Genomic DNA, 14938 nt, shown 5'->3' with positions numbered 1-14938 from the left:
CTTTCTGCCTCTTGGTCCAACACTCCATTCACTTCACTATCTAGCTGACCCCAAGGACCCCAGTGTCAATGAAGCTGACAATTAACAGGTCAAGGACATCAGTGTCTCATTAATTATCAACCCCAATTGGCCTTTTGTCATGCTTCACCTTTCTTAACTTCTCTGCAGCATTTGGTACTGCTAACCTCAGTTTATTCATTTGGAAAACAAGGGTAATCACAGTATCTACTTCACAGAGCTGTTGTGAGGAACAAATGAGAAAACTTATGTGTAGAGCATTTCATATATTAAAGGGCTCTGTAAATGCAGTCTATTATACTTATTAATCCTTTCCTTCCAAGAACAGCTCTTTTCAAAGTAGTGCCCTCTTCTAGTTCCCCTCCTGCCTTTCTGGCACTCCTCGGTCTCCATTAAAGGATCATCCTTCTTGTCCTAGCCTCCATATGTGAGTGTGTACCCCACGTCTCTCTTTTGGGCCCTCTTCTCATTTCTTACACTTTTAATGATCTTATCAGCTCCTATAATTCAACTATCACTTCTATACAGACTACCAAATCTCTATATTCAGCTCCAGTCTCTCTCTCCTGAACACCAACTCCCTATGAAACATCTCCAGCTAGATGTTCCATTGACATCTCAAACTCAACATGTCCTTAGAGGAACTCATTATCTTTTCTCCCCAAATTCATCCCTCTTCCAAACATCACTGTTTTTGAGGGTACCACATCACCCCGGTGTGCACCCTCAGAGTCATCTTCAACTCTTCCTTCACAACCAATCAGTGGCCAGGCCTGGTCTATATCCACAGCATCTGCACATGAGAACTTCTTCTGTCTACTCATAGCCATCTCTCTAGCCTAGGCCTTTGTGTCTTCTCTTCTAGACTCTTCCAATAGATAATCTCAGGTAGTCTTAGAATCAACTCTCTCCCCTCTATTCTATCCTCTTCACACTGTCAAAATGATAATTCTATAGCACAAGTCTGGCCATGTCTCTCCCCTGCCCAATAAATTCCAGGGGTTCTTTATGTCTAAATTATTTCATATAATTATAAAAATATAAATTATTTTGTTTTCCTTTTAAGTCCCTTCACCTTTTGGCTAAAGGCTACCTTTCCAGACTTATTGTAAATGAATCTCCTCTGCATTTACCTGGCTTCTTCCAGCGGACCATATGTGCCCTGGATATGTGTGATCAGTGATTCCTGGTTGGTCCCTTGATCATCCTGAGTTGGGGGAGAAGGTTGAGGCCAAAGTGAATAGGGGCTTTGGGGAATAGAGGGGGAAAGGGCTGAGCCAAAGAAATAGGGCAATTGAACCAGAAAGAACCATCCACTTGATAAGCTTTCTTTCATGTCAGCCTCTTTGTTGGGGGCACAGCTAATACCTGCTCTCCCTTGGACTTCATATTGGGGGTGGGGGGGTAGGAGTAATCTCTCTCCCTCCCCCAGGTAGCTTTGGGCACTACACATATACACAGCATCTCCCTAAATCTGCTCAGTGGTTCCTGCCACATATAAATATTTTGTGTTTAATTTTTGATATATAGATTTCACAACTCCAACAGGATGTAAGCTGCTGGAGGACAGGAACTATTTGTGAGGGGCCTAAAATAATGTTTATATGATGCTTACTATGTTCCAGACACTATATGCATAATTCTTATCTTCACAACTATTATCTCACTTATGCTTTACAATTAGTATCTCATTTGATCCTCACAACAACCCTGGGAGAGAAGTGCTATTATGGCCCCCGTTTTACAGATGGAAAAACTGAGGCAGGTGGAGGTTTTTGGTTTTTTTAAATGACTTGCCCAAGGTCACACAACCAGTAAGTGTTTGAGGTTGAATCTGAATTCAAATCCTCCTGGCTCCAGGTCCAGGGCTCTATCCACTGTTCCAACTAGTTGCCTCAGTGCCTGAAACACTATTGATGCCTAATAAATATTAACTAAGTAAATGAAGGACCACTTGTCAGTTATGTAGCCAAGGCCTCTGAGAGCCATCCAAGTCTGAGATTTATGATTCTATATGAAGAGAAGAAAGGAGACCCTTCTCCCCAGTTAGAGAAGTGTCCATTGGTGGAAAGGAAACCGAGGAGGCAGGCAGTTAACGGAACAATTGGATTACAGTAGGATCTCATTTTATGAGAACTCAACACAAATGAAATCAAATATATGGAAATTAAAAACAAACAAAGGCAGAAAAATGCATAAAACAAACTTTTTTAATTACGTGCTAAATCCACTCCATTTCTCCAGGCAGTCTAAAGTCTCACACATCTCACCCAGTCGTGCTCATTCTTGCTCTGAGAAGTGCTAGTGTGAGACAGTACATCGTTTTGCACCAAACACTAGCTCCCTTCTCCTTCTTTGTCTGGAGTCCTGGCTCATAAGAAGTCACGTCCTCATCGGAGCTGTGCTTCCCTGCTTCACACGTACCCACCTCTATTTAGTCTGCTTTATTCATGCCTTCATTTGCCTTTTTGTTAAGTGTGATAGGTGTGTTCATACAAGAATACTTTCTAAATTATGAGGCTCATTATTTATTATATGCAATTTCCAACTTATGTGGAGGGTCTTGGAAGGTAAGCCCTCTTTTACCCTCAGTTACTCTGAGGGCGGAAAATGGGGTTATTGGGAAAGAAGCCACCCTTGCCTGTCGCTTCTCTCCTGCAGGGATGGGCTGGGAAAACCTCTGGGCAACCTGTGAACGACTGGTGGAAGGAGAAGCTCATCTGCAGGATCACCATGCAAATGAATTCGGAGAGTGTGCCAGACCTTTTTCCTCTGATCCAAAACTAGCGATAGTCTGTGTGTGGGGAGCTCCTAATATGGAAACCCTGGAGGATTAGTGACTCATTTGTAATGTATAATCTCAGGGACTTGTCTGGGGCACCACGTGGGGTCCCCAAGGTCATCAGAGACAAGACTGGAACCCAGGTCCTCTTGACCCCCCAGCCGAGTGCCACGGCTACCTCTCTGCCTTGTAAATATCAGTCATGGTGTCCTGGAAGGCACTGGGCTCTGAGGCAGGAGTTCTACATTCATGTTGCCATATGGGGTAGATAGTCAGTCAATATGCATTATTTAAAAACCCTTTCCTTCCATCTTAGAACTGTGTATTGGCTCCAAGGCAGAAGAGCAGTAAGGGCTAGGCAATGGGGGTCAAGTGACTTGCCCAGGGTCACACAGGTAGGAAGTGTCTGAGGTCACATTTGGACCCAGGATCTCCTGTCTCTAGGCCTGGCTCTCAATCCATTGAGCCACTCAGCTGCCCTCCCCCTCTCCCCCAATATGCATTTATTAAAAGCTTACAGTTAAAAAAACAACCCTTACTGTAGAGGGAGCTAAGCGCTCAGTGGATAGGAAGTCAGAATGACTGGAGATGACTCAGGATGCAGTGATGACATTGGTATTGTCCATGTCTGACCAAGCTCTGGGCACTCCACAGCTACTGCTTCAGCTACCTTCATGGTCATTGGAATCTGAAGATGGGAGATCCTGAGTTCAAAACTAGTCTCAGACACTTCCTAGCTGTGTGACCCTGGGCAAGTCACTTAACCCCTTTTGCCTAGCCCTTACCACTCTTCTGCCTTGGAATCAATACACTGCATTGATTCTAAGATAGAAGGGGAAAGTTTTTTTTTAAATCACTGAACTATGGCAACTCTCACCTGTGGCAATAAGAAGCTGTAGCATGGCCAGCAGCCACATCCCAGCAAAACCGTCTCAGGATTGAGAATAACCAACAGACCTCAAAGCCATCACTGAGTTGGGCAGATATCTACACCAAGTATGTGAAGACCTTCCCTGTCAGGATGAGTGGATGAGAACAATTTGTTACGGTGATCGTGAAGGCAGCTGAAGCAGGCGCTGTGGAGTGCCCAGAGCTTGGTCGGACATGGACAACACCAACGCCATCCAGGGCATCCTGAGTCATCTCCAGTCATTCTGACTTTTGACTTGCCAATGGCCTTGGATGACTGGAAGAGAGAGTGAGGCTGATGGCTCTTGTGCAGCTTTGCCTCACTTATGTCCAATTCATATCCAAGTCAAGACATCACCCTATGGTGTCATTGGTTGTCTTCAAAAACAAAGGATGAAATTCTACTTCAACATTACTATTCCCAGTGCCAGGTCCCTCAATCTAACATACATGATGGATAAAGAAATGTATATATTCACAGAGAACTGAGAAGCAAGAAATGTAGAATGGGGCAGCTAAGTGATGCAGGGGATTGAGAGCCAGGCCTAGAAATGGGAGGTCCTGGGTTCAAATGTGACCTTTGATACTTCCTGACTGTGTTATCCTGGGCAAGTTACTTAACTCCCATCACCTGGCCCTTACCCCTCTTCTGCCTTGGAACCAATGACTTTTAAAAATTATTATATATATATATATGTATATATATATATGAGGAGAATACATCAGTAATTGCTAATGTTATCTCAGACATGTTGAAAGTAATCATTTCATCTGTGATTTTTTTCTCCAATTATTGTTCTCCTTCCCGTGAGATATCTTGGAAATAAATCCCTCAGAGATTTCCCAGGATTGTCACCTTCCTTCTAGATTTCTTCTGTGCATATAAATTTGGGTCCAGAAATGTTTATTTTTTAGTTAATTTTCTTAAGTACCATTTTCACTCCCGCACAGAAGAGCTTTGTTATTACAGAAAGATTAAGGTAAGGAGTTTTGTTTTTTTAATACCCTTTTGCCTTACTAGATATCTATTACAAGGCAGAAGAGCAGTAATAGACAAAGGGGGTCAAAAGAGTTGTCCAGGGTCACACAGCTAGGAAGTATCTGAGGTCAAATTTGAACCCAGGACCTCCCATCTCCAGATCTGGCTCTCTATCCACTGAGCCACCCAGCTGCCCCCATGTAAGGGTTTTAAAAAAGAAGTGTGGAATGTCAGCTCTGACCATGGAACATTTACTGTATATACAGAAACCTGAACCTAGAAAAGTGAGAGAGAAATGGAGAAAGAACATATAGAAGAAATAAGACAGGTGATTCCTACTTTCAGCAAATTCCCAGTCTGATAATAAATCAACAAACAAATATGAAGCACCTACTCCATGCCAGTTTCTGTCTAGGTTAGGTTCTAGAGCTACAAAGACAAAAAGGAAGCATTCTCTGCCCTCAGGGAGCTCCCAGACCAAGAAGGAATACATGATCCCTGCCCTCTGAGAGGTCCCAGTAGACAAAGGAAACACCTTCCTTGTCCTTATAAGAGCTCCCAGGGTGATGGAGTAGGAGAGTCGAAAACCAGACCCTAGGAGGGTAGTGTCAGAGGGAAATTTGTATTTTTATTTGATCAACCAGAGATTAAGACTTCTCTTCCATTTGTTTTGAATTTGGGTCAATCAGCAACCAGGGAATTGACCCCACAGGCACTGCCCCTCTGGGTTGGTGCCAGGCTAATTGCAGAACTGGGATTGGTTCCTGGAGGGTGATGTAGGAGAGCTAGTGGGTGCAGTAAGGATTTATAAGATGAGACCCAGCAGGAAGCTGGGGGGGGGGTATTTTCTGAGGCTGAGTTGTTAGGCTCTGGATTATTAGGCTAGGAAATTCTTCACCTCCTTTCTCTATTTCTCCCTTATTTTCGTTTTCTTACTAACAAATCTAGCTATTAACAGTCTTGTGCCTTAAGAGTTAATTACAATTTTTGGCGACCACCCCATTCTAACCATTACAGTAGAGGGAAGGCAGGGTTGGCCAAAGGGCTAACTGTGTCTCTCCCTGCAGGATGCCTCAACCCTGGAGTCACCACAGACAATTGTTGCCTCTCTGAGGGCTCTCTATTTCAAGTAACATTAGGGACATGCGAGTCACTCCTCTATTTGGTGTGATGACCAATTTTGCTCATTGGTCATCAGGCCACCGCAGCGGCCACCAGGTGCCCACCTCAGAGCAGGGCACACTGAGGAATGAAATTACACTATTGGAAATAGCAAAGTAAACACCAATAGGTAAGGTGCAAATTAAAACTGTCCGTCCCAGATATCTTATTTATAGACTCAGAGGAGTGGCCTCACCCTCCCAGACAGAACACACAAGAGTTCACAGGACTGTTTTGTGGCACCTGTCCGGAGCAGACTGAACAATGGAAACCCTGACTTGCTTTGGATAGGGCTGAGATGGTTCAGGAATAGAAACTTAGATTGTCAGAGATAGAGGGGACCAGAGAAGTTGTCTGGTTCAAGCTCCCAATCTCTTCTTTAGAGCATTCTGGTATAGAAGAAAGAGCACTGACCAGAGTTCAAATCTTGCCTCTGAACCAATTTCTACCTCCATTTTCTAATCTGTTAAAAAAATGAGTTGAACTAGATGACCTCTGAGGATGCTTCCAACTCTGAATCTATAGTTCTGTAGATCTTGCAGAGCATTAATGTATCCGGTGTCCCCTGTAGTTGAATGACTGAAGACCCCAGAGGCATTCACAGCCTTCACCTTTGGGAGAAAACCTCAAATAAATCAAGCTAGCTGGTCTATTGGAAACCAAGCAGGTGTGCAAATGGGAATCCTGCCCATTTTCCTTTAGTCCTGTCTGATTGGATTTCCAAGGGGATCTACTTGATCATATTGGATTTCCATTGGAATGGGGGAAAGGAGAGAGAAGATGTCAATATTTGTCTCTGAGTCTAGTGGCACAGGGTAAGGAATGGGGTATGGTAGGCATTGAAAGTGGGGAGGGGGTGGTCCGTACAGAACAGAACTTATATCATCATCTTGGGCCATGTGGAGTTTGGAATTGATAATTTATCAAAACTGCTCATAAGCAAGTTTACAAGATTTATTTCCTGGATTTTCTTGCCTGTCCTTTTCCAAGAAGCAGCCCCAAGTATCTTCAGTTAGAAATGTGTGCCAACTTCCTGTTTTGAAAAATGATGTTCCTAATCCATCATGGATTGGGAATGCTTGCTTATTGTATTTCCAGGAGTGGAAATAGATTGTTCTCAGCCATCCACACTTCCTCCCATGGCCATCTTCTTCCTATCCTCCTTCCCATCCTTGTGCAAAGTAGACATTTATGAAATGACTGGCTGAGTTTAGGACGAAGCCTGCGGCCAAGAAACAGAATTTTTCTGTTTTGAGCTGAATAGCCTGGCCAGGAATGGATCCATGACCTTGGCCTCATTAGCACCACCCTCTAACCACTGAGCTAAGAGGCCATCAATGGTTAGCCACAGGTTTATTAGTGAAGGAAGATGCCAGGTTCAGGGGCAGGAAACCACACATTGCCCAATGCTCTCTTCCTACCAGACCTGGGAAGAGTGTTACCATCTTGGTGGCTGGAGGCCAGACAGAAAGGCTGTGGACTTGGCAGGAGTGAGAAAGGAATATGGCTATGCTTTGGGTTAGAGTTGGAAAGGGGGAGGTGGAAGGACTTTCCAAAGCTGAGCCATTGCCATTCTGGTATTCCTTCCCAGTCAGTCAAGTCATCCTGGTTCCCGAAGAGGCATCAGGAGGCATTTCCAGTTTGGAAAGCCAAGAAACACCACAAAGAAGTGACAGCATGGCCTCGTGCAAAGAAGCCCTGCAGGGTCAACACACCACATGATAAAAATAACTCACTCTCCAGAACAAGGCAGCCTATGGGCTCCTCTCCAGCAGAGAGTCACCATAGCCCCAGACTTGGGGGAGATGATGATGGAATCATCCTCATAACCTAGGTTTGGGCCAGAATTATTCACATAGACCCCTCTACTTAAAACCTGAACTTGCAGAGACTAGTAATGTGAAATATTTTTGACCCACCATAAAACAACAGTATAGTTCAGTGGGGAAAGCACTGGCTTTGGAATCAAGAGACTTGGGTTCAAATCCTGGCTCTGTCACTTATTATCTGTGTGACCTTCTGCAAGTCAGTCAGTCAGGGGAAGTTAAGTATTAATTAACAATAATTAATTATTATTAGCAAGCTTACTATGTGGTGGGCACTATATTAACTGCTAACTTTTTTTTTAATCCCTACCTCCTACCTTATAATCAATATTGTGTATCCATTCTAGCAGGAAGGGCTAGACAGTGAGGGTTAAGTGATTTGCCTAGGGTCACAGACCTAGGAAGTGTCTGAGGTCAGATTTTAACCTAGGACCTCCTATCTCTAAGTTTGGTTCTCAATCCACTGAGCTACCCAGCTGCCCCCATAACTGCTAACTCTTTAAGCCTGTTTCCTCATTTGTAGGGCATTTGAGGGTTAAAGGTAGTCTTTAAAATCCCTTCCAGATCTAAAGCTATGATCATTCAGAAAGTATTAAGTGTCTATTATGTGTCAGGCACTGTGTTCTCTTTTGGAGTGGAAAAAGACCATGATTTAGTTAATAGACATTGTTCTTTTTTTGGGCAAATGTAACCAAAAAATAAACATAAAGAAAAAATATATAATTGAATATATTACTACAGAAATTAGAGCTAAAAGACTTATTGCAACTTCTAAATGGAACTGCTAAAGAATATACATGTTTCTCTGCACCACGAGGAATTTTTATAAAAGTTTTATCAAAGGGCATAGAGATATTACAAATGGGAAAAGGCAGAAATAATTTTTTATAGACCATTCCAATAGACAGACTGACTCTTCTTGTTATTTAGTCTTTGACCAACTCTTCATGATCCTGTGAACCATACTGTCCATGTTTTTTTTTCTTTTGGTTTGTTTTTCTTTTCAATAAAGTTTTTACCTTCATAGTGTCAATTCTAAAAGAGAGGAACACTAAGGGCTAGGCAATTGAGATTAGATGACTTGCCAAGGGACACATAGTTAGGAAGAATCTGAAGCCACATTTGAAACCAGATATCCCCAACTCCAGGTCTAGGCTTTATCCACTGTGCTACCTAGTTGGAATGTTTCACTCCCAAAATCCAATCAGTTACCAAGTCTTATCTATTCCCTTTCCTCATCATATCTCACATCAGTATCCATTCCTATTCTCTCCATTCACATCACAGCCATCTTAGTCCAGACTCTCATCATTCTGTATAATCAGTATGGAAATACAGATTCTCTGACCTATTGTGATATTCTCTTAATTTGTCTCCCCATATATGGTTTTCCCTTTCCACTCTATCCTCCATATAACTGCCAGGTTGACATACTTAACCACATTGCCCCTTTGCTTAAACTTAAACCTATTTCAAGAATCTGTGATCTTTTTCAACAATTCATTTAAATGAGCATAGATTAATCACCTACCAGGTGCTATGGAATACCTGCCAGACATTGGCAAGTAAAATAAAACAAAACAAAGGCAAAAGAAAAACAGGCCTTGCCCTCAGAAAGTTAACATTCTATTAGAAAGATATATGTTCATAGAAAAGTAGAAATAACAAAATAAATACACACAGATTTGGTGAAGAACACGAGCAACTAGGGGAATCAGAAAGGGTCTCTTAAAGAATGTGATCTTTGAAATGGATCTCAAAAGTGCTGGGGTTTCTGAGAGGCAGAAATGAAAAGGAAGAGCATCCCAAGCTTTTGAGAAGACTTTTGCTAAAGCCTAGAAGTTATAGAAAGAACATTATTTATGGAGTCCAGCAAAGGGGTTAGTTTGGTTGGAATATAGCACATGTAAAGGAGAAATACTTTATAATCAATATGGAAATATAGATTAGAGTTAAATTGTGAAGGGCTTTAAATGCCCAACAAAGGACTTTGTTTTTCATCTTAAGAGCAATGATGAGTCACTAAAACCACTTAAGCAAAGAGGGGACATGGTTAGACCTAAGCATTAAGTATGTCAACCTGGCAGTAGTATTGAGGAATAGAGTAGAAAGGGAAGATCAAATATGGAGAGACAAATCAAAAGGATATTATAATATGCCAAACAAGGAATGATGAGAGCCTGGACTCAGATGGTTATGGTGTGAATGGAGAAAATGGGAATGGACTGATGTGAGATATTGTTGAGGAAAGGAAATAGATAAGACTTAGTAACTTATTGGAATCTGGTAGTGAAAAAACAAAAAAATCAAAGGTGACTCCTAAATTGAGAACCTGGGTGACTAAAAGGATAGCAGTTAAGTAAATAAAGGAGTTAGGAAGAGAAATGAGTTTAAAAGAAAAGAGAAAGTTCTATTTTGGACATGTTTGATGCTTATGGAATACCTAGGTAGAAATGTTCCATAGATGTCTTTTTGGAGATTATGGACTGGAATTTGGAAAGGAGACTTAAACTGGAAATGTAGAGTTGGGGATCATCTACATAGAGGTTATTGTTAAATCCGTGGGAGCTGAGTTCACCAAAAGAAAATATAGAGAAAAGAGAAGAGGCCCCATGCAAAGTGGGCAGGACATGGATAATGAACCTGCAAAGGAAACCAGGAAGAACTGGTTAAATAGATAAGAAAAAAACTACAACAAAGCCTTATGATTAAAACCAATGGGTGTCTAGGAGAAAAGGGGGTGGAGGGTGGTCAACAATGCCAGCTATAGCAAAGAAGTCAAGAAAAGTGGGAACTAAGAAAGGAACATTGCATTTGGCAATAAAATCAGCATTGTTGACATTGGAGAGGGCAGTTTCTATTGATCATTAGGGATGGAAGCCAGATAACAAAGGGCAGAGAAATTAATGGGAGATGAGAGTGAAAGCAATGAGCATAGAGAGTTTCTATTATCAAGTTGGCCGTGAAAAGAAGACATACAGAATTGTAGCTCAAGAGAATGATAGGATCAAGTGAAGATTTTTTAAGGAAGAGATAGACAGTCTCTACATGGCAGTAGAGAAAGAGCCAGTGGGTAAGAAGAGATTGAAAATTAGAGAGAAAGAAGAAAATCAAAGAGGCAAGCTTCCAGAGAAGAAAAGAGAGAGGTTGGTCTGAGGGCCCAACTAGAGTTGTGGGTAGAGAGAAGGGACACCTCATCCTCCGAGACTGGAACCAAAAGAGGACAAGACAATGCCAAGGTGATTTTAAGTGTGGAATTTGTAAGATAAGGGGGCTCTTAATGGATGACTTAAATTTTTTTCCCAATGAAATATGAGGCAAGATCTTCTATGAAATAGGAAGTAGGTGATGGTATAACTTGTTTGAGAAGAGAAGAAAAAAATTTGAATTTGCTGCTGTTGGGAGTACTATACCATACATAATCTAACTTTTACATAGCCTACTGATTGATTTTATTTTTTGCTATTGTGCATATTTGTATTACTATGCAGTTGGCTATGCATATGTTGCTGAGACATGTTCATGTAATATATACTATATAAAATTTAGACCTGAAGTCAGTGAAGCAGTCTTTCAAGAGATAGAATGAAATGTACTATATCTATCCTATGTGTTGTTAATGTATATTTGCTATGAATAGCATCTGAGATAGTGGGTTAATCACCTTGTTCTGTTAAATGCTGATGTGTTTTATACTCTTCTGTATACTTCTAGATGTCAAGTATACTACAACTGATTTTACAAGGGACTGAAAATTTTCAAAGCCAAGGATAAATGTAATAGAGATTGGAGAACTGCTTGGCACTCTGGGATTTGTACTTCAAAAGAGCAGGATCTGAGAGAGATTTGTGAGTTTCAATATCTTTAGGCCAGAAGTCACACCTGGCACACACATAATCCATGAGAATCATGGGCTAAGGAGGAATTGAGGACCATAAGAACTGAGCAACAATAATGGAAGTGGAGGGACGGTGTCCCCAACCCAACCTGGGACTTAACAAACTAAGCTAGAAAGAACTGGCAGCCCAGGATCAACAAATGAAAAAGGAAACTGGAGGGAAAGGGAAAGGGAAAAACTAGGGAAAGAAGGGAGTCATTGAAAAGGACTATTGAATCTCATAGATATCTTGGATGAGAAGGCTCAGGCTAAAGCTATAGGTGGTACTCCTTTAAGGACTAAGGCTTTCCAATAAAAGATTTCTTTTTTCAACTTGCCCTTCCTATGTCTGTACAATAATAGAAATTGCAAATCTAAAGCTTTCCTATGCTCTGATTTTTGCTTCAAACATAAAGAAGCCAGGAACTAGCTAGAGATGAACAAAAAACTCCAAATAGATTAAAGCAGAATCTGAATGTTGGGGATTTTCCTAACAAGGAACCCTAATAATTATAATTATATTGCTAAGATTTCATTTGATATAAAATAGGAAAAGGGACTACATGGATCTAGGAGCCACTATATTAACCCTAGGCTAAAAAGCAAGACAATTGCTATACTTGGATGTGGCTGAATACAAGAGAGAGACTGGAGGAAACAGAGAAACAAAGTAAGAAATAGAGAAACAAGGAAAGAAACAGAGAGAGAAAAACAAAGAAACAAATTAAGAAACAGAGAGAGAGAGAAGGGAGAGGAATGAATGAACAAGTGAACGAACAAAGGAACAAAGGTACCAACCACATTAGAAGATATACTTTCTTCATATAGGACTTCACACACTCACACACACACACACACACACCCTACTATGCATTGTTATTATTCAGAAGTTCCAATTGTGTCCACTTGAGGTTTTCTTGGCCAAGATACTCGAGTGGCTTGCCATTTCCTTCTCCAACACACTTTACAGATGAGGAAACTGAGGCAAACAAGGTTAAGTGACTTGCCCAGAATCATACAGCTAGGAAGAATTTGAGACCAGAGTTGAACTCAGGAAAATGAGTATTCCTGACTCCAAGCCCAGAGTTCTATCTACATATATACATATACATGCATGTATGCAAACACACAAACATATATGTTCTTCCTCTTCAGCAGCTTTCATTGTTGTTGGATCTGTCCTTTGGGGCCAAGCAGAAAAGGTCTAATTCCTCTTTCACATGACAGTCTTTCAAACATCTGAAGATGGTATCTTCACCTTCTTTCCATTTATGAAAACTGAGACATGTCCACCTCCCATCCTGAGGCATCTTTCCTGTTCTCCATGATTTTTCAAAGAATCCTACCATCAGCAAAGCAACGGATAATCCATCTCTCCCCCGATTGTTTCTTCTTAGTGGATGAAGAGGTGAGGGGGGATGAAGGTTGAAAAAGGAACTTAGTCAGATTTTCTACAAGTAAGAAATTACAGGTGATAAAATTCCTTCTACCAACACTTATTTTTCTTCTTTTTAAGCCCTCATCTTCCATTTTTAAATTAATACTATGTATTTGTCCTACAAGAGGTGATTTGAGGTTGGGTGACTTGCCCAGAGTCACACATCTAGGAAGTATCTCTGGTCAGATTTGAACCCCAAATCTCTTGATTCCAGGCCTGGTTCTCTATTCACTGAGCCATCTTCAAATACCCTATGATTCAGTTTATTCATCCCTGGAGGCCTGATCTCAATGAAGACAGCCAAATGTTGTCTCTTACCATCTCCTCTGTAAACTGAAAGGGTTAGACTAAATTATCTTTCAGGTGCCTTTTGTCTCTAAATCCTCTGAACCTCTGATCTTGACAGCTGCTTTCCCTAACTCCTCTGTCTCCCACCACATTTTTTTTCTAGCCCTATAATTTTATGAGGTCAGGGAGTCCCATACTACCTCTCACACGCACATACATGAACATAGAAATCAATTGAGAAGCATTTACATATGCCAGTGGATAGAGTGTCAGGCCTGGAGTCAGGAAGATTGGACACTTACTAGCTGGGTGACCCTGGGCAAGTCACTTCATCCTGTTTGCCTCAGTTTCCTCATCTATCAAATGAGCTGGAGAAGAAAATAGCAAACCACTCCAGTATCTTTGCCACGAAAACCCCAAACAGGGTCACAAAGAGTCAGGCAGCACTGAAACAATTCAACAACAAAAATATTCCAGGCACCGTGCTAAATTCTGGGGATACAAAGACAATATAGCCTAATCTTTCAGACTTCAGTTTCTTCATCTGTAAAATGAAGGGTTTGGACTCACTGATCTCTAAACTCCCTTCCAACTCCAAATCTTTGATTCTATAATCCTATGATCTTACCATCTCCTCACTTATATTTTGGCATTCATCAGCTTTTCTCCATTATTCACTTTGGCTAGAGAGGTCGGAAAGTGGGGGAATCCTGCCACAGTCTCCAGGGGTGATTGGCTCTCAGCCCTAGAAACGATCATGTCTTTGCTTGTTTTCAATCCTCTCCTCCTGCAATGGGGAATACATCACCTGGGGAGAGAACTAGCTTGTGTCACTGTCAGTTCCCATTAAGAGGAAGCCAAGACCAATTGAAGAAAGAGAAACGAGGTGGTTAGATTACGAGTAGGGGGATGGTATCTGTGTTGTCTGACAGGGAAATAAGGAAGAGACTTGGTTTGTGTAACCGAATTATAAAAATCAAATGAGGAGCAGCTAGGTGACCAAGTGGATAGAGAGCCAGGTCCTGGGTTTGAATCTGACCTCCAATACGTCCTCGCTGTGTGACCTTGGGAAAGTCACTTAACCCCAATTGTCTAGCTCTAACCATTCACCTGCCTTCGAATCCATACTTAGCATCAATTCTAAGGCAGAACATATGATTTATTTGTTTTTTAATTTAAAATTATTTTAATTAAAAAATCAAATGAGAGTATATATGTCAACAAGTCAACATGCATTAATTAAACATCAATTATGTGCCAGGAGGGTGGCAAAGTGAAAAGAACATCAAGCCTGGAGCCAGGAAGAGTTCAAATCCAGCCTCAAACACTTATTAGCTATTTGACCTTGGGCAAGTCACTTCAGCCTGTTTGCCTCAGTTTCCTAATCTATCAAATAAAGTGGAAAGGAAATGGTAAACCACTCCAGTATCTTTGCCAAGAAAACCCCAAATGGGGTCATAAAGAGTCAGACAAGACTAAATGACAATGACAACAAATGTGCCAGGAATTGTTTTAAACACTAGGGATATATAGAAAGAGTCTTTACCCTCAAGAAGCTTACAACCTAATGTAATAAAAAGCATTTTGCAAACATTAAAATGCTCTATCAGGGGTTCTTAACCTTTCTTTTTAATATCCTGGACCCCTTTGGCAGTCTAGT

This window comes from Monodelphis domestica, chromosome 2 (genome assembly GCF_027887165.1).
Source record: "Monodelphis domestica isolate mMonDom1 chromosome 2, mMonDom1.pri, whole genome shotgun sequence".
Lineage (NCBI taxonomy): Eukaryota > Metazoa > Chordata > Mammalia > Didelphimorphia > Didelphidae > Monodelphis > Monodelphis domestica.
The sequence above is the reverse complement of the archived record's forward strand: the minus strand, read 5'-3'. Positions refer to the sequence as shown.